The sequence below is a fragment of the Trachypithecus francoisi genome, unplaced genomic scaffold (genome assembly GCF_009764315.1).
Source record: "Trachypithecus francoisi isolate TF-2019V2 unplaced genomic scaffold, Tfra_2.0 Lachesis_group7, whole genome shotgun sequence".
Lineage (NCBI taxonomy): Eukaryota > Metazoa > Chordata > Mammalia > Primates > Cercopithecidae > Trachypithecus > Trachypithecus francoisi.
The window spans coordinates 83,232,201-83,253,323 of record NW_022681472.1 but is presented as its reverse complement, the minus strand read 5'-3'; the positions used below and the strand labels follow the sequence as shown (position 1 = coordinate 83,253,323).

The following is a 21,123-nucleotide window of genomic DNA, read 5'->3' as shown; positions in this document are numbered from 1 at the left end:
TGTCAGAACTTACCAAACTACACACTTTAAATATAAGTATATAATATACACACTTAAATGAAGCTGTTTGTTTTAAGAAAACCCTGGGATTAAAGGACATAGAGATATAGGTGTCAATTGTAATAAAAGCATCTTTTTTTTTTTTCAAGACACGATCTCGCACTGTCATGCAGACTGGAGTGCAGTGACATGATCTTGGCTCACTACAACCTCTGCCTCCTGGGTTCAAGTGATTCTTCTGCCTCAGCCTCCCCAGTAGCTGAGATTACACACGCATGCCACCATCCCCAGGTAATTTTTTGGATTTTTACTAGAGACGGGGTTTCACCATGTTGGCCAGACTGGTCTTGACCTCCAGACCTCAAGTGATTCACCTGTCTCAGCCTCCCAAAATGCTGGGATTACAGATATGAACCACTGCTCCTGGCCTATAATGAAAACTTCTTAGTCTTGTGTAAAATGGGCTTCTGTACTATCGCAGAAACAGGCACATTGAGGCATCTGCTAGGGCTTCCCCAGAGGTGACGAGTGGGGAAAAAAGAGTATCAGTTGATATTGGTTGAGGAAGAAAAAGACCTGGGTTCTAGCTCAGACTGTTCTTTTACACACTGTGTAACTTCACATGGAGCTGTCCCAAAACTTGGTTGGGAAGGAACCAAGCTCTTATGTTTAAAAAGCCGGAGGAAATATGGAGAGCATGCGTTTGCAAACCAGACACACCTGCATTTGTTTGTCTACCTCATCACTGAAGAGCAACACCCACAGACGAGTGCAGGAAGCCCAAGTATATGGTGATGAATTTTTACACACTGAAGTTCTCTCCTGAGCTGCCCACATCCAGATCAAGAATCAGGACATAATCAGGCCCCCAGGACCACCCCCTCACGCTCCATTCCAATCACTGCATACCTCAAGCAAACGTCAATTCTAATTCAACTTCCACCACTCATCGGCCATGTGACTTTCAGCACATTTTCTCTTTCATAAAGTGGAGTTCATAATGCCAATTTGACAGATTTTATTTTTTGAAGAATAAAATGAAATCACAGGTTTAAATCACCTACCACAACGTCTAACATGTCAGAGGGTTTTATACACAGGAGTTTCCTTCCCAAGGAGATGCTTGGAAAGGCCAGACTCCAAGGGGCAGGAGACAGTAGAGGACTCAGAGAATCCTAAGTTGCCTCAGGGGCATACCTGTGGGTGAGTCACTTTGCCATTCTGGGTTCCAACTCCAATCCCATGATACGAAGGCCCCATAAACACTGGATTCAATATGGTACTCCTTCAGGACACCCTGCCAGGGATACAAGGATGAATAAGACATGGTCCTCACACTTTGAGAGTTTGGAAGTCAGAGCTCTCTAGTTCTGATCAGCTGTGAGTTTGAACTTCAGTTTCTGTCAAATTGTGTACATATATGTAAGTGTATAAATGGGGAGATCAGTGCCATCTTTGAGGATGGTTCATCGCAAGTACCGAAAGCTTTTATTTATTTTTATTTTATTTTATTTTATTTTGAGATGGAGTCTAGCTCTGTCACCCAGGCTGGAGTGCAGTGGTGCAATCTCAGCTCACTGCAACCTCTGCCTCCTGAGTTCAAGTGATTCTCCTGCCTCAGCCTCCCGAGTAGCTGGGATTATAGGTGCCCACCACCATGTCCAACTAATTTTTGTATTTTTAGTAGAGACAGGGTTTCACTTTGTTGGCCAGGCTGGTCTTGAACTCCTGACCTCATGATCTGTCCTCTTCGGCCTCCCAGAGTGCTGGGATTACAAGCGTGAGCCACTGCACCCAGCACAGAAAGATTTTACAACCAGTATCTCGCCTCACACTCCCAAATCAGAAACTCTAGAGTTAGACCCCAGAAATGAGTATGTGTTGCTAATCCCCCAGGTGATTCAGATGCAAGTGGTCTACACAGAGCACATGGGAACCACAGTGAAGGAGCCAAGATGATGGAAGTTGTATTGAGCCCAGGACCTACATTGCCAAGTTAATCATTACTAATAAATCTCTAAGGCCAATTTGCATCCTCTTCATGTGCCTCTTTTCCCTAAGACACACCAAAAACATACTCCCCTTAATTAAGAATATCCAGTTACTTGAGCTCCAAACAAGTCATTTCTTCTTTCAAACCAGGATCTAAGTTGCGCATCCCTACTGAACATCAGCTATCAGAAATGATTTGCCTGTTTTTCAGCAGCAACTGATCATGACATGACAAGCTTGTCCTGGGGCCTCCTCTGAATAAACAGCCCACAGCACTGAGAACAAACTGTTCTGTCAAACAGCAGGCTGCTAGCACGGACAACTCTGTACACCCGTTGTCACAAGTGCTAATGATAAGTGACACTAATCACTGAGGATGTCTGAAACAGCCTTCCCAAAGAATGGACAGTTGAATCCAATTTCTAGCCTTGGATTACATGAAATAAAGAATGATAATTAATAATTATAAAATAACAATAGCCAGCATTCACAAGGCATGGATCATATGCTCAGATACTTCTGGGCACTTTTAGTGTGTTATTTCACTTACTCCTGGTATAGAATGGATTATTGATTTCAGTTCTTCATCTTTCATTTTTCCCTTTTTTACATTCTTTGCCATGTGACTTATAGTTGTCCCTAAAGGTGGGGTGTATTTCCCCACTTCTTCCCCTCAGGCAAACCTAGGCTACATCAGCTAACCACAGATGTTTCAGTAAGAATAAATGGTGCAAATTAGTGGATAGGAAGCCACTGACGTGGTGACTTGTTACATAACAACGACTGACCAATTCCATCTCCCAGAACAGTGATTAGCAAACCAAGGTCTGGGCCTAGGTTCTGTTTTTGTAAAAAAAAATTTTATTGGAACAAAAAAAGTCCATGTATTTAGATGCCATCTATGGCGGCTTTCCTGCTGTAACAGCAGACTTAAGTAGTTGTCACAAAGGCAGTATAATTTACAAAGCATAAATATTTACTATCTGGCACTTTACAGAAAAATAATTGCTGATTCCTGCCCTAGCACAAGTTTTCTCAAACATTAGCCTGCATCAGAATCACCTGGAGGACTTATTAAATCGATGTAGCTGAGCCCTAGACCCAGAATTCTGATTGGGTAGGTCTGGAGTATGACTCAAGAATTGCACTTCTAACAAATTTCCAGGTAGATGCCAATGCACTGGTCTAAGGACCACATTTTAAGAACCACTGCCCTACAACAGTGGTTCTCAAGTTTGGCTATATGTTAGAACCACCTGGAGAGCTCTAGCATTAAGCCCTGGGGCATATCAGTAATTACTGAAAAGCTGGCCGGGCGCAGTGGCTCACGCCTGTAATCCCAGCACTTTGGAAGGACAAGACAGGCGGATCACGAGGTCAGGAGATCGAGACATCTGGCCAACATGGTGAAACTCCATCTCTACTAAAAATACAAAAAATTAGCCAGGTGTGGTGGTACGTGCATGTAGTCCCAGCTACTCAGGAGGCTGAGGCAGGAGAATCGCTTGAACCCAGGAGGTGGAGGTTGCAGTGAGCCAAGATCGTGCCACTCCACGCCAGCCTGGTAACAGAGTGAGACTCCATCTCAAAAAAAAAAAAAAAACTTCCTGGGATTTTTAGATTTAGAACACTACTCAGGAACAATCCTTTTAGTCACTGAATTATTGGTTGAGCAGCTACCATGAACAAGCAACTGTCTTGAAAACCGTTTTGAGGACACAGCCCTGAACCTGAAGGAACTCCTAGTTTGAGGAGGAGACACAGGGGTAAATAGCAAAAATAGCTCACTTCCTGCATGCTGGAGGTGAGCATTCAGTGAGAGGGATATCCTAGGGATGAGCTGTCAGGCAAGAAGGGTAGGAGGAGGTTGCCCGGGGTTGATGACAAACGAAGCAAATTTTGAAGTTGGAAATGCAATACACATTTCACCAGTAAGGAATGTGGACTCAAAGTTTTAGGTCGCTTGGCTAGGATCACATTCTAGTATGTGGAAGGTCAGGATCAGGATCCAAAGCCAGCTCTTAGAATATTTCCTTCCCACCCTGAAGCCTGTTTACGTTTGCCCTTCTGCATGACAGGTTAGTCGGGGGGTTCTGTTCCAGACTCCAGTCTCATACACGAATGTAATGGCATCTACAAAATAAGTACCTTCTAAAATTGTTGTTATTAAATGATGGATGTAATTGAGTCATGGTTTGATTCAGAAGGCACATCAGGGTCTTCAGGTGTCTCAAGGCCATCCATTCAAGCAGCAGCCATCCAAATATTCTAGGTATGTCAGCATCCTCACTAGGTACTTCAGAATCTTCATTTCTGGTTGAAAATTGTTTTGTACATTACAGAGAAACAAGATATCATTTGGCTCTGGATGGAAGTATACACCACCACCTGATGTCGTGTTCTTGCCGGAAAATCAAACTTAAATTCAATCAAGGATGTAAGCACCACTTACCAGAAAAACAGTGAACCACAGAGGCGCAATCTGAGAAATCCAGACAGAATGAATAACTCAGAGTGGAACAAACAACTCAGCTTCTTCAATAAATTTAAATTGTGAGGAAAAGGTTGTTATGAGCTAAATTGTGTCCCCTCTTTAAAATTAAGATGTTGAAGCCATAACCCCCAGTACTTCAGAATGTGACTGTGTTTGGAGATAAGGTCTTTAAAGAAGTAACTACATAAAAATGAGGTCATGTGAGTGGGCTCTAATCCCATATGACTGGTGTCCTTATAAGAAGAGGAGATTAGGGTCAGGCGCAGTGGCTGATGCCTGTAATCCCAGCACTTTGGGAGGTTGAGGCAGGTGGGTCATGAGATCAGGAGTTTGAGACAAGCCTGGCCAGCATGGTGAAACCCCATTTCTACTAAAATAAAATAAAATAAAAATAGCCAGGCATGGTGGCACTCACCTGTAGTCCCAGCTACTTGTGAGGCTGAGGCAGAATTGCTTGAATCCAGCAGGCGGAGGTTGCAGTGAGCGGAGATCGCACCACTGCACTCCAGCCTGGGTGACAAAGCCAGGCTCTGTCTCAAAAAAAAAAAAAAAAAGGGCCGGGCGCGGTGGCTCAAGCCTGTAATTCCAGCACTTTGGGAGGCCGAGACGGGCGGATCACGAGGTCAGGAGATCAAGACCATCCTGGCTAACACGGTGAAACCCCGTCTCTACTGAAAAATACAAAAAACTAGCCGGGCAAGGTGGCAGGCGCCTGTAGTCCCAGCTACTCAGGAGGCTGAGGCAGGAGAATGGCGTAAACCCGGGAGGCGGAGCTTGCAGTGAGCTGAGATCCGGCCACTGCACTCCAGCCTGGGCGACAGAGTGAAACTCCGTCACAAAAAAAAAAAAAAAAAGAAGAAGAAGAGGAGATTAGGACACAGATGGTCCAACAGAGGACCGTGTGAAGGCATACAGAGAAAATGGTAACCCACAAGCCAAGGAAAGAGGCCTCAGAAGAAACCAACCCTGCCAACACCTTCATCTCAGACTTCCAGCTTCCAGAACTGTGAGAAAATACATTTCTGTTGTGTAAGGCCTCCAGGTTATGATATTTTATTATGGCGGCCTGAGCACACTAATATCGGGTCCCTTATCTTTAGAGTTGATGCTTTGGGCATTATTCAACACACCTTTGCAAACAGCCTCTAGCAACTTCCAGCTGGTCTGGTCTTTGGTTCCAACTTCCGGCATTATGTAATAAAAAGTCTTATCCTTCTTCCACATTTGAACGCTTTATGTGAGGGAAGCTGCCTGCTACTCACAAGGCTTCCCTTTTCTGCCCTAAACACCTCAATTCTCTCACTTGTTCCCAGGCCATGCCTTCCCGATCCTCCCCAAGCATGGTGCTCTTTACACATCTGTAGAAGGCCTACGGCCTTGAAGGCCCGCCTTGCTCAGGGCTTTTGAATTCTCTGTTCCCTTTGCCAGAAACCATCCTGGCCTCGGATATTTGCTGGGCCCACTGCTTTGCTTTGTTTGGGTCTCTGCTCAAATGTCGCTTCATCAGAGCAATATCCCCTGGCCTTTTCAATCTTCACCCCTTTACTTTGCTGCTTCTCTTTCTGTAGCACATACTAGACATTTATACAAATCTTTATGGGTTGTCTGTCTCCATCCAATAAATTGAAAGTTCCCTGAAGACAGGTACTCTGTGTGCATCCCTGCTGCGTCCACAGCACTGAGGACAGGGCCTGTTGTTCTGAAGGGGCTCAACCTGTATTTCTTGGATGAGCGAGGAAATGACAGTTGTTTTTAAAGTGAGGCATTTCAGTTTCGGGTCACAGCAAATACCATTGCTTATTTCTCCCCCTTCCCTTTAAAAGCACTCAGCAGCAAGCCTAAAAGTAGCAGAAGGAAGCTCTGTCAGCGGCCACCCAGAGCCCACAGCATCACTCCCCAACAACAACAAAAAAATCCCCGCCAGCCCGCCCAGGCTGCAGCTGGACAGCCCGGAGACACTTCGCGGCCATCTGCAGACCACCGGGCCCAAGTCAGCCGCCTGGGGAGACAGCAGGAGGCCTCAGGGACACGTGCTTCAGGCAGATGCGCACCCACCCTGAGCACATTCGACTTTCTCCTCATCAGACGGCTCGTTTGCATCTGCCCATGTGTACCTTGGCTTCCACAGCCTCTGTTTACAAATCTGGGTCAAGGAAGGACAGGAATTCCAACAACACGCGATTCACAGAAGCCGGCCTGCGGCCTCTGTTCTCGTTTTTCCTTGTAAGAAGGCCGTGTGGAGCAGCGTTGAGTCACTGGAGTTGGAGGCCACCCAGACCCAGTTGATGTCCAGCTGTCATCTGTGTTTACCATCATTGCGACTTGGGGAAAATACTAGGATCTCTATAAGCCTCCGTTTTCACGCTTTTCAAAAAGAAGATAATGATACAAGCTTATCAGAATTAGAACTGGTGTATAAAGAGAGTAGCACATGGAAATCATTCAGCAATTTGATATTATTATTTACATTCCCAAGTAATGCTCTAGTGTGTCCCATCTCAGGCAGAATCCTGGAGTTGTCCTTGATCCCACTTTCTCCCAAAGACAACTGGCCATGGTTCTACCTCTTACTTTATCATGAATTCACCTACTTCGTCCTCTTTCTGTGAGGACCTTCACAGGAAGACTGGCTGTTCCTAGCACAGACTCAGGAGTTGTCCCCTGTGAGGTTAGTCATGTCTCCACCACTTCTGGCTGGGTGATGTTGAGCACATTATCTTCCATGTGACTTGGTTTTATAATCTGTAAAATAGAATGACAGTGGTAGTCCTGGAGTCAACACTGTTGATTCCCTACTAAAAGCTTCTCCCAACACTCCTCTCTGTTGCTACCTCTTGTATGGAAGCTGGGAAGTCAAGTATCAGAGTTCCCAACTTTCTCTGCAGTTAGGGGTGCACTGTGATTCATTCTGGCCCAAGATACAAGCAGAATTCTGCTGGTAAGTGCTGACAAAGCTTGAAGGTTAGGTTATAATATCCATGGGAAATGCTTAGGGAAAGGACTGCCTAATAGAACAGAGATGTCTGTGGAACGAATGTAGCAAGGTGGAGATCAAGGAGGAAACAGAATTCAACAAGAGGAAGGAGGCGAGGACCAGGTGCTGTGAGAAGATTTCAGGGAGGTGGATGGTGCTGGAAGAAAGGATAGGACCTGGACAGGGCCTGGACATCCCACACTGCTTTAAGACGATCTCGGAAGCCTCCTGTCCCTGGAAGGGAGCTAGTTAAAGAGTCAGTACAAGGGAACCACCATTCATCGTTGAACTGTGAAGTGGTTATGAATTGGTCTCCACATCATCTGATTTACATGGCGCACATTCCAGTCACCGTTAAGTGTGAACGGTGTCTTTCATCTCACACTGTCTGGCAGCCTTCTCACCAGACAGGGCAATGCTTTGCGGGAAACCCCAGGACATAGGGTTGTGCACAGCAAGGTCCCCTGGGTTGCTCTGCAGGGGCAATAATAGCCACAGCCCCACTTGGTGGAACACTCATGTATGATAACCCCTCATGTGCCCTGTCCCAGCTAGAGAGCTGCTGCACTGTGTCCAGGCCCTCGGAGGCATAAAGGTCAGGGAGAGATGTCAGGAAAAAGTCCAGTGAATGGGTCTGCTATAATCACAGAAACTGCCCCTCACTTTCCTGAATGTGGTGGGTCCCTTCCACCCACCCAGCCACTCCATGGTAGAACTGCTAATATTGAGGAAGAAGCCAGAAAACAAACAGACAGAAAATATTCCCCCGACAGAGTGGCTCTTAGGTGTCCCAATGAGGTGACCAATTATGGTCCAGAGAGTGTGTCCAGATTCTGACTCCAAGCAGGGGTGGTACTAGCCCCGGCTTGGAGATTGTTCAAATATGTAAAAGGTTATATTATGCTAGGCACTCAGTAGCCCTTTTGAAAACATGTTTTAAATACCTCCAGTGTCTAGTTTCTCACAGGCTTAACCTGGAACACAACCACAGACATGTTCTTTCCAAAATGCAAATCAGACTGTGTCACTTTCCTACTCAAAGACTTTGGTGGCTCTGCCTTAACGATGAAATTGAAGCTCAGCCTGGCAGATGCGTCCACTGTTTCCTCTTTCTCATTTCTCTTTATATGGATGTCCCAAACTCATTTTTATTACTCAGATACACAGTGATACTCATCCTTGCTTGCTTCTGCAGATCATTGCATTCATTCAATAACTTACTCATTGAACGAACATTTATTAAGCACTTACTGCATGTCTGTATGTTACTTATTAAGATACAATGATGAACAAGAACAACTGCCTGTCCTCAAAGAGCGTATCCTCAGGAGTGCCCATGCCTGGCGGCACGTGAGACTCATCCACAGGGCTGCTTAAAAGCACAGAGGTTTGGGCTTCATCCTACTATCTCATAATGAAAAGAGAGGGAAAGGAAACAGCAAGCAAAAATGTCAAAAGAGAATTAGGGGAGCTGATTACAAATTTCTCCTATTACCTTCCTGACAACCAACTGGGTGAATGTGCTGGGCTGCAGAGCCAAAAACACTGGTTCAAAACTCAGGCATTTTTATATTCTGGCTTGCTGGGACATTTTCCCTTTGCATCTGTGGCTGTGAAGTTATTACCAGTTCTCCCTTTTACTTTCAAAAGTGCCCTGTTTTGGATGATAAGTCCTATAATCACCTTATTCTATAGTCAGTTTTACCCTTTCCTACCCGTGAGCACTTGGGGGAAATGGCTGAAACTTTCTGAGCCTCAGTTTCATGGTCTCTATCATAGAGTGAGCCATACCTACTTGAGAAGGTGTGAGAATTAAATGAGATGATGTTTGCCAAGTGCCTGGCACAGTAGATGTTTAATTCACAGAAGCTGTTGTTATTGTTTGCCTTGTAGAAAGTGATTTTCATCTGCTCTGCATTGTTCACTGTCAAATGAAACGAGACCTCAATGATGAGAACATTCAGATGAAGCCCACAGCATTTATATTAGTGGAGAGGATGGCCTGACTCAGCAAGACATTACTTAGGTAGCCGCTGACCAGGGTGACAAGCCTTCTCTTAAGTATCTCTGTTACAGTGTTTAAACTTAAGCTCAATGATCTAGAAAGCTGAACTTTACTACCCTCCTTGTTGGTTTAAATTTCTATAGCATTAGGTCAAATGCCAGCAATGGGCTCAGAAGGAGGGAACTGCAGCCTATTTTGATGTCCAGGGTCAGGCCGAGGAGAGAGACTGACACATTATCTGTCTGGCTGACCGTCCACTCCCCCACACCACAGTGGTGACTCATCAGATGGCAAGAAAGACCCGTCTCCGCCTGTCTGAACAGTGATTCTGCTGGTGATTCATTGCTGCCCACCAGAAAGCCCCCTTCTTAATGTCCCCTTTCTGAGCTCTTCAATTAGCATTTGAGGCCAAGGATATTTAGAGGGAAGGGAGGGTAGAAAGATCTGCCAGCTGGACTGAGTGTGGCCTCACGCAGTGGCAGGGGGACACAGGGAGGGAGAAGAGGAAGTGCTGGGTACAGCTTGCTCCCAGAGTGGAACTTGAAAACAGGTAGAGGAAAAAATTATATATAATAAATGCTGAATATTTATAATATTTCAGAGGTCCTTAGAGGTGAAGGAATCTCGCCAAGGACAGGAAGAAAGGCCAAAACTTTATAGAAATCAGACATCTTTTTGGATGACATTGCTTAAATGGATTGTTTAAAAGTCTAAGGTATGTCAAACTGAAGATAAAGTGGATCAACATGAAGAGAATATTTGTAGAGTCTCGGATAAAAGGAAGACTAAGGCAGGAGTTATACAGTGCTGTTCTAGAAAGACAGTTACTGAGGCTGAGTCGATATTCAAGTCTCTAGAATTATCCATAAGTTCTCTAGTATGGGCCTAAAAGTGGTTGGTTTTCCCAAAGTGTGATAGGTAAAATTATTAATGTATATACACATAAAGAAAAAATCTTTTAGAAGTAATCCGTGCATTCATACCACTTGTACATCAAACCAAGATTATCACGTGTATTTTTCTTTGAACACAATTAAGTAAAAATATGCAAACCTTTTCTTTCTCCAGACATGCCAAGCTTGAGCTGAAACTCAGGCCTCGTGCAGTTTTCTCTGCTTGGAATGTTCTCTGCCCAACCTTCACCTGCCCAGCTTCTTGTCCTACAGGTCTCAGGTCAAATGCCTTCTTCTCAGCGAAGACTTCCTTGGCCACCTTGTCAACATAAATGTCATCTGGTTATTCTCTCTCCAGCCTGTGGACTATTTTTTCTAAAGAACTTTTCAGGATCTCATCCATATCTTGGTTTACTTGTTTGTAACCTATCTTTGTCCTCCAGAATATAAGCTCCATGAGAGCAGCACCTTCTCCTTGACGTTATTCCTGCCTCAATCTGTAGCATCTAGCCCATTGCTTAATACATATTTGTTGAAAGAAGACCCATTAAAGTGAATTATAGACTTAATATTGCCATTCATGCATTGGGGAAAAAAAGTGTGGAGTTGTAGTTAGGACGTGGAGAATTGTGTGTCATCCTGGACATGGCCATAGAAAGGTGTAAAATGTTTGGTGATAATTATACTTTTTTCCCCCTCAAATGAGCCATAGACCTGAGAGTTACGTCGGGATGAACTGTTTCCCTATGCTGATAAATATGGATTAGAACGCATGGCTTAAAAATGAGTCAAAAACAGGTTTCCTACTCCTGCCTCTTCTGATAGAGATGACTTACATAGCTACAGCTAGAAAACTGCAATCTTCTCTCTTTCCTTTCCTCCCTCCTTCTCTTCTCCACCCCTCCTATCACCCTGACTCAGGGCAAGGGCTGTCCCAGGGAACTGACCTTACAGAAGAGGTGGAAGCTGAGAGAACACACCCATGACTCTGAAAGCCATTCTTTCATGGAGAAGAGCAGACCAGGATAGAAGCTTCCTCCCCAATTCTTCTGAGACTACAAGAATTTCTATTTGGAAGTGAGCTAATGCAGGAATGGGTGGAAATAAAATGGTTTTCCCTAGAGTAAATATCGTGGTCATGCATGTGTCATGGGTGAAAAGGGAAGTCAAGGACTACTGTAAACCACCATGAGGTCCTACAGATCAAGGATTATGTCAACTACTATTCAGAGACCACTGATCCTAGCACGTATCTTGTGCCTGGCACACAGTAGTGGTCAATCAGTGTGCACCTAACAATGTGATCTGAAGGAATGGAAGACTATATGAACGATTGACTAGATTAGTGATTGAGTGAATAAACTATGAATTATACATCTGCCTCTTACAAATCTAGTTAATGTGAGTCTAATCTTAAACTCTGCTCACCTTAGAATATAGAAGAAAAAATATATTTTTTAGACACACAAAGCTGAAAACAAGAACCTGGACAGAAGTGACCCCACTAACTTCTGGCCATGTTGTAAACCCTTTTGGGACACCTTTTAGCCCCACGGAATCTGGGGATCTTACAGTGGGTAGTTCACATAATCTGTGATGAACCAATAAGCCATCTCTGCCTGCATTCAGTCTCTTGAGGGGAGGTTCTTAACTTAGGTCCATGAACTCTTCAAGGATCAGAAGGCAGACGCCTGGAGGCCTATGAAGAATAATGAAAAAATACAGCTTGATTTGCACTCATCTCTAATTGAAATTTACTATTTCTATCACTTGTGTATGTAGACAACACACAGTTTATTAGCAATAGCTGTGATTTTTATCATCCACAGAAATGACAGATAATTTCATATCATATGTCAGCTGTGGCAGAGATCATGAAATATTGCCCTCATGTCTATTTCAAAGTTACATTAGTTACTGGACTTCTGCTAGATCTTCTTTGATGCCTTTAAATAGCATATAGAGCACTTGTGGTAGTCAGGCCTCTAAGATGACCTTCAATGATCCCGCCTTCTGGCTTTCACAATTTGTATTCAGCTGTCCCTTGACTGTGAGCCGACCCTAGTGACTTGCTTCTCAAGGATAGAACAGGGCAAAGATGAGGAGGTGTCACGTGTCACATCCATGAGGAGGTTAGAAAAGATTATGACTTGGGTCTTGCTCATACTCACTTTCCCTCTTACCTACTCACTCTGACGGAGCCAGAGGCCACGTTGTGAGCTGTTCGCAGAGAGGTCCACGCAGGAAGAAAACTGAGGGCAGCTTCTGGCCAAGAATCAATGAGGAAATGAGGCCCTCAGTTAGACGTCCTGTGAGAAACCAAATTCTGCCCACAAGCCTGTGAGTGAGCTTGGAAGCAGGCTCATCCTTAGACCATCTCAAGATGACTACAGCTCTGGCAGACACCTGAATTGCAGCCTCATGAGAGACCTCAAGCAAGAGGACCTGTGTAAGCCATGCCCAAGACCCTGACCTGCAGAGACTGGGAGATAATAAATGCCTGTTGCTCTAATATGCTGTTTGTTGCTCACCGATAAATAACTAATATAGTTGTGTGTGTGTGTGTGCATGTGCACGCATGTATGCATACCACATTTTCCTGACTTTGGAGGTGGTGAAGTGGAGTTTGCTCCAGCTGATGGGGACCCTGAGGTTGGAACAGTAGATTCTCATCCAGACAGCAAGAGACACCAAAGGGAAAGAAGAGAGCAGAGAATCTGTGTGGCAAGTTTGAGCCCAAAGTCTGAAGAGTGACAGAGCAACAGGGAAGATTGAGAAGACAGGGATAGAGCCAGGAATGTCAGAGTTTGGGGGAAAAGAGGCAACTTTAGCTGTAGTAAAACAGGGGTCCTGAGAAAATTCTGTAAACTCAAGTGATTTGGCGTGATTCAATTAAAAGGCTAGATCAGCAAAAAGAATGTCATCCCCCCTCCCATTTAGAGTAGAAATCTCTTGCTGTGTGACAGACATTTAGGTACTGCCTTCTTGCATCTGTTACCAAAGTCTGCCCTCCCACCTAAATGGTAAGCTCCTTGGGAGCAAGGCCCATGAGTCCTTGTTTCCTTTTAATTCCAGAGATCTACTGCAGCATATATGTTCACACACCAAATATCTGCTCAGAGACAGTGCTGGGCCTGGGAAACAAAGATGAATTAGGTTCAGTCTGTCTTGAGTTGATTATGGCCTAAAGAGGGAGACAGATCAATACAGGCATTGACATTAAAGAGCTTCAGTTCAAATGTGAACTGTACTTCTGACCAGATTTGGAGTCTCTCCAACCCTTGACTTTACATCTGATAAAGAAAGGTATAACACTCATCTTGCTGGTTTGTGGAACATTTAATGAAATATTATATTTCAAGAGCCTTGCATAACACCTGACATGGGGCAGACACCTCTACCTTGCTTCTGATTCTCACACCATTTCCAGTCTTATGATCACAAGGCCACAAGTGTTTATGTGAGATCAAATTCCTGTGTAAAAGCTGTGGCAGACTTCTAAAGACAAGTCCTTCTCCCAACATGCTTTCCTTCTCACTGCAAGATAATGTTCACCCACATGCCATGTTCTGTGAGCTCTTGGAAGCAGAGACCACATGGGACTCACTTTTGCAACCCCAGCAAGTAGAAGAGTGCTGCATCAAAGTAGGGTCTGTTCAGCACAGGTTGAATGAATGACTAGTATGATAAATAATAAATCACAATAAGCCCCTCAAAATTGAGTGCAATAATGCTGTACAAGAAAGGTCATCATAAGCTGGAGGACAGGGGCCTTGACCTAGCTCTTTCAAAGGTGGAGGACTTAGATGAATGGAAGATAACTGGGGTAGAGAAAAGAGGGAGAAAGTGAAGGCCCACAGTCATCTCTGGAGAGGAAAGAGAAATATTGACAAGGAGGTGTGTAAAAAAGCTACAATGACCTCTGCCAAGTTTCATTTTAAAAGAGAAAAGATCAGAAGTAACTGTGGCAAATGTCAACATCTGTTAAATATGAGGGGTAGGTGCAAAGGTAATTAATGTATTCCTTATGCTTCTTTCTATGTTGAAAATATTTCATGACAAGAGAGGAAAAAGCATTTCAGGTGGGAAGAATGCCACAAGCAGGTGCAGAGAAGTCAGGAGACATGTGGCAAATACAGAACAGGAAGCCTTGAGGTAGATTTCTTACTCAGGTCCCACAGGCCAAGTCCCAAGAGAGGGTCAGGGGAGCAAGCTTGGTGCTGTCCTTGGTCCTGAACCAAAACCACACCCTTGAGCATTGCTATTTCTAGTTACCCTAAAGCAGTGGGTTTCTGCCTAATCCTCCCAGTGCTCAAAGGTTTCCTTAGTATTCTTTAACTTATTTTTTTAACTTATTTTAAGTTTATGCATACAAGTGCAGGTAACATAGGTAAATTTGTATCATGGGTGTTTTTTGTACAGATTATTTCATCACCCAGTAATTAAGCCTAGTACCTGTTAGTTGTTTTTCCTGATCCTCTCCTTTCTCTCACCCTTCACCCTCTGAAAGGCCGCAGTGTGTGTTTTCCCTCTTTATGTGTCAATGTGTTCTTATCACTTAGCTCCTACTTTGAAGTGAGAACATGCAGTATTTGGTTTTCTGTTCCTGCATTAGTTTGCTAAGAATAATGGACTCCAGCTCCATCCATGTCCCTGCAAAGGACATGATCTCATTCTTTCTTATGGCTGTATAGTATTCCATGGTGTATATGTACCACATTTTCTTTCTCCAGTCTTTCTTTAGGTTGATTCCATATCTTTGCTATTGTGAATTGTGCTGCAGTGAACATACAAGTGCATGTATCTTTATAATAGAATAATTCATATTCCTTTGGGTGTATACCCTGTGAAAAGATTACTTGATTGAATGGTATTTCTGTCCTTACATCTTTGAGGAATCACCACAGTGTCTTCCATAGTGGCTGTACTAATTTACACTTCCACCAACAGTGAATGTGTTTTTTTTCTCCACAACCTTGCCAGATCTGTTACTTTTTTACTTTAAAAAAAAAAAAAAAGGAGTTTCGCTCTTGTTGCCCAGGCTGGAGTGCAATGGCACCATCTAGGCTCACCACAACCTCTGCCTTCCAGGTTCAAGCAGATCTCCTGCCTCAGGCTCCCGAGTAGCTGGGATTACAGGCATGCGCCACCATGCCAAGCTAATTGTGTATTTTTAGTAGAGATGGGATTTCTTCCTGTTGGTCAGGCTGGTCTCAAACTCCTGACCTCAAGTGATCCATCTCAGCCTCCCAAAGTGCTGGGATTACAGGTGTGAGCCACCGTGCCCAGGCACTTTTTTACTTTTTTTTTTTTTTTTGGAGGCGGAGTCTTGCTCTGTCGCCCGGACTGGAGGGCAGTGGCCAGATCTCAGCTCACTGCAAGCTCCGCCTCCCGGGTTTACGCCATTCTCCTGCCTCAGCCTCCCGAGTAGCTGGGACTACAGGCGCCCGCCACCTCGCCCGGCTAGTTTTTGTATTTTTAATAGAGACGGGGTTTCACCGTGTTAGCCAAGATGGTCTCGATCTCCTGATCTCGTGATCCGCCCGTCTCGGCCTCCCAAAGTGCTGGGATTACAGGCTTGAGCCACCGCGCCCGGCCAAGCCACCGCGCCCGGCCTTTACTTTTTAATAGTACCAATTTTGCCTGGTGTTAGATGGTGTCTCACTGTGGTTTTAATGCATTTCTCTAATGATCACTGATGTTGAGCTTTTTTTTGTATGATTGTTGGCTGCATGCATGCCCTTTTTAGGAAAGTGTCTGTTTATGTCCTTTGCCACTGTTTATGGGGTTGTTTGGGGTTTTTTCTTGTAAATTTAAGTGTATTATAGATGCTGAATATTAGACCTTTGTCAGATGCATAGTTTGCAAAAATATTCTTCTATTCTGCAGGTTGTCTGTTTATTCTGTTAATAGTTTATTTTGCAGTGTAGGAACTCTTTAATTAGATTCCATTTGTCAGTTTTTGCTTTTGTGGAATTTAATATTTTTCAGTCCGATTTTACCCAGCTACTATCACTGCAAAAGAAATAAAAAATTCTAGCAACAGAATATGTTTTTTCCAACTTGATAGTAGTATGTATCTATTATTTATCAAGTTTTGTATGTTCTGGACACTGTGATAAGCAGTTGTTATATATTGTCTCATATTGCTATAATTATCTTCATTTTATAGATGAAGAAAGGCACACAGAATGACTGAGGTCACAGAGCTCATGAATGGTAGAGTTGAGATTAAAAGAGGTCACATAAGTACATAACCCAGGAATTAGCTAATCACTCCTTGGCAAAGGCAAATAAAGCCTTAACTATGTAGAAGGACATAACTCTATGAAGTTACTGTCTTAATACTTTCTTCATTTTTCCATCTACAAAGGCAAGATTGTGGATGCCAAAATGGCAGTGTAGGTGAAAGTACCTCATAAACTATTAAGTCTTCTGCTAGTGTTGGCAACTCTCTCTGCTCTCTATTGTTGATAGTGATGGTTATAGTGACAATCATATGTCTTCAGCAGATGGCAACAACATAAACTAGATTCTACTTCCATGGCTCAAGGAGGTAAGCCAAGGCAATAAATAGATAAATACATAGTAAAAGAGAGGAAAGAAGAAAGAAAGAAAGAAAGAAAGAAAGAGAGAGAGAAAGAAAGAAGAAAGAGAAAGAAGAAAGAAAAAAGAAAGAAAGAAGAAAGAGAAAGAAGAAAGAAAAAAGAAAGAAAGAGAGAGAAGGAAGAAAGGAAGGAAGGGAGGGAAGGAGGGAAGGAGGGAAGAAGGGAAGGGAAGGGAGACCCAAAATAGAGTGGGACAGACTTGGATTTGTGGCTTTTATTTTAATATATATTAGCAATGTGACTGTGGGAGAGTAATTTGATCACTTCCCAACCTCAATTTCCTCTGCTAAGAAGGGGTTGTGTCAATTCATAAGGATAAAAGAGCTAATGTGTGATAGGGCAGCCTAAGAGAAACTATGGCATCCCTGATAATGGTGATGGAAGCTACTACTTATCAATTCCCTTCTGCCTCGTGCCAGACACTGTGCTTAAGCACTTTATGCCCACAGCTCCAATCCTCATGTTGGTTCTAGAAAGTTTCTGTTACTATCTACATCTCAAAGATGACAGAACAGTTACTCAGGGAACCCTTAGTAACTCTCAGCTAAATCAGGATGCAATTTGACTCATCTAATCAGGTGGCACTTGGGAGGGCGGATGGCAAGGACTGGTAGATAAGAAGTGGCCCTGCCCTACTTTTTCCAGAGTCTAGACAGGTACTTCCAACAATAGGTCCCATTTCAAGCTGAGAAAGAGAAAATCTCCCGGGCTGCCACCCAGTTTACCAAAGTGCCAAATTCCAAGCACAGTGGAACCCAGTCTGGCTTCCCAGATGCTCAGAAGGCAACTGCCTCGGGTCCTCCCTTATGTCTCCCTTTCTTCAGTCTCTGAATCAAAGAAAAACTTGCCCTCCAGGCAGCAAAAACCAGTGCAAGGGAGCTGGGCTCCCTCCTCCTTGCTGGGCTAGCAGGGGAGAGGATAGAGGAAATTGTGCCAAAGGTCACAGTGTTCTGGGTCAGCATGTCCCAGCTTTGAAGTCAGAGAGCTGCCAGCAACCAGGCAAGAAAAATGCTGTGGGCTGCTCCATCTATCGGGCCTCGGACGAGCTCTTGCTGGGCCTTGGCCTGCACAGCAGCTGCACACTTCAGGGAGGGCCACCCATGCCAGAGACACTCCCTGGTCACCACAGCAGCACCCTTAGGAACCTGTGATTGCAGAATAGCCAAGCCACAGAGCACACAACAGCTTCACAGGTGTGCCCAGGTACCTTGCTGTCTTGCCTCCATCACCAAACTCCGTCAGGGAGAATGAGCTTTTCTGTATTCCCCAGGTTGTCCTCCTTTCTCTCGCTGTACTTACAACTTCTTAATTTGTTCAATCCTGACCCCCACCAAAAATAAAAATAAAAAAAGTTAACTAATGGTGCATGCACAATTCTGTGATATGATAAAGGGCCAGGTAATGGTGGTCAAGTTATAAAAACACCACTGTCCCTGTCTTTGTAGAGTTTATAGAGGACATAGACATTAACTAATAAATGAAGATGCTGGCATAGGATTAAAAGTTGTGGTGGCATTATGAAGAAAAGAGAACAGGGTGCCAGAGAAGAGAAAAGAGAGTAAAACGGCAACCTCCAGGTAGAAGGATAGGAAAGGTTTCTTGTAACAGGGGCAATGAGATTGAGGACTGAAGGATCAGCAGGAGGCTGCCTTCAAGGCCCAGCTGGGTGTGGGGTGAGGGATTTTTCTGGGAAACAGCATGTGCAAAGGTTCTGAGGCAAGAAAAAGAATAAGACAGTCAGGAAGATGAAACAATATATATCACAGATAGATGTGAATCCCCGATTAAGCTGTGGGACCTGAAGTCTATACTTAAATTCTCCATCTCAGTATTCTCAGGTAGAATCAGGTAAGGATTCAGGGAGGAGGTACACTTGACCTCAGTGCAAGAAGATGCAAAGATGGAGAATCAGAAGACAAATGGTTCCAGTTTAGAGGTTTTTCAGCAGATACCCAAAGTCTCCCAGCTAGAAGGGACATAATAGCAACTTGAACCCACAACTAACAATAACTAACTTACACGTGCATATTTTCTAAGTTTCTTCATCCAGTGTTTCTTCATCATATTTCAAGTTGGTCTAGAGATAAGTTTGTCTACAGATAGGAACAGAAGTAGGAAAAATGAGAAGAATCCAAGTTCCTGACTATTTCTGTTCTCCTTACCACGAGGGAGAACCAGTCGATAGATATGGGTGAGCTAGTCTGTGAAAAGGGGTGTTGAAACAGAAGTGTCACCACCCAACTGTTAGAGCTTCCAAGTCCAGCCATACCCAGCAGGCCAGTAAAATCAGACTGTGAACACTTGGATGATTATCAACTCCTAGACCTAAGACAAGCCACTGACCTCTCTGACCTTGCTGTTCTCACAAGAGTGCAGAGCTGACAACACAATAAAATTGAGGGGCCCCTTCTTGGAAAAGCACAAGGAAATTATCATTCAAAGTACTATCAATAAAATATAAAACTATTTCCTTTCTGTCAGTCTCTCTTTTGACTTGTCATGCTGTTTTAAATTTTTTATTTAATATAAATATAAGTAAAGCATTATAAATATTTTAAATAATCAGCATAAATTTTATCATTCATCTTTATATTGTACAATTCTAGCTTTAAGTGCAAGTATAAGAGCATTGAATCCATATAAAGAATCACCAAAATGACCCAATTTGTATTTTCTAGCCTATACACACAAATATATTGTTCTTACCAAAAGAGTAAAAACACTGCCCAAAACAAACTCAGTTATTTTTATTTTACCTTTCAATACTCACACATTATACCAACAGTCAAAATGGCTGGCGGCTTTCCTTACACCCTTACCTCGTACTGGCTGTGAGTTCCATCGAACTTCTGGGCTCTGTGGGTCCACCAGAATTCTGTCCTCATGGGGCATGGCAAGGACGATATGTGATAAACAAGAAATGTGATACAGTGCCTATCTCCTCTCATCACTTACATGTTGCATTACCCCATCAGACTTTACTTATAAAACTCAAATTCAAAGATAAAATCTGTGAGAGTTTCAAGCTAGAGAAAGCAGAGCATTAAATCAAGCCTGGGGCTCTTCTGAGCAAGGTGCCATGTGTGCCTGCCCTTGCCACACCCACATGAAACCTGCAAGTATTAGGGGAAGTAATTCTGGGTAGTAATTCTGACTATATGTGCTTCGTGTTACCAATTATGTTTTGACCCTCATAAACTGTTTCAGCTTTCTGAATCCAATTTCACCTTCCTAGAGGCTTTTGCCCTGTACATGCAGATATATTTTGTTCCGCAGATACATTTTGTTTTGGCAGATAAAGTAGGGTTTATGTGTATAGACTTGAGAACCAGAGGGAAGGTCTCTTAAAAGAGTCCACACTGGATTAAGTTCTTGGTGGACCTATATTCAAAGCCCAGCTTCCCCAGTGAGTAGCTTAGTAACATTTAGCAAGTGATTTAGCCATCTGAAGTTTCACTTTCCTATGTTGTAAAATGGGGATAATGGCTGCTCTATTAAAGAAGGGCTGCCAGAACTCAACAAAATCTAGATCAAGTCCCTGAATATAGGAAGCAGAAAATTAACAATTAGTACTATTTTTAAGTTCAGGTCTCTGAACTTCAGGTGTCCTGATCACTCTTAGTGCCCCCAGTCACTCCCCAGAACCCTCTCCTTGTTACCCATAGCCACATGCCTGGTCAAGGATGCAGATTTGTGCCATGGAGTGGAAGGTTAGGGGGGCTTCCAGGTCCACTTATTGGAATACAGTTTCCAATTTCAACACCATGTACTGCGTGACTCTGAGCAAGTGACTTCACATCTTAGGGTCTCAGTTATTTGATAGATAACTGGCATAACAGAAGCTTTATACCAGTTATCCTCTTACCAAGAAGTATTACATGGTACCTACTTTACAAAGCTGTTGGGAGAATTGCATGGGCTCTATGTGCCACTCAGTATTCTATTTGGCACAAATTAATGCTCAGTAAATTACTCCCTGCCTCAATTGCCTATCTGCAAAATGAGGATACTGGTAGTCTCTATAACAGGAGGTTGTTTTCTGAAACAAATGACAATGTCCACGTCATGGGCTCAGCATGGTGCCTGGCATATAGTTTTACCATAATGAATGTGAGAAAATAACAATAATAATGATTGGCAGTTATCACATTCCTGGT

At 43.6% G+C, this 21,123-nt stretch overlaps 1 long non-coding RNA gene across 1 annotated transcript in view; it reads right to left on the bottom strand.

Annotated features, from left to right (window-relative positions):
• Positions 1–20,002, bottom strand: part of LOC117079283 — a 56,710-nt gene extending 36,708 nt beyond the window's left edge. The window contains exons 1-9 of the long non-coding RNA XR_004435351.1: positions 19,786–20,002; positions 18,986–19,059; positions 11,931–12,057; positions 10,519–10,677; positions 9,252–9,384; positions 7,078–7,228; positions 6,601–6,850; positions 4,141–4,305; positions 1,198–1,297 (exon numbers count right to left, since the gene is read on the bottom strand). This is a non-coding gene — a long non-coding RNA (uncharacterized LOC117079283). The remainder of the gene's footprint in view (positions 1–1,197; positions 1,298–4,140; positions 4,306–6,600; positions 6,851–7,077; positions 7,229–9,251; positions 9,385–10,518; positions 10,678–11,930; positions 12,058–18,985; positions 19,060–19,785) is intronic.
• Positions 20,003–21,123: the final 1,121 nt, after the last annotated feature.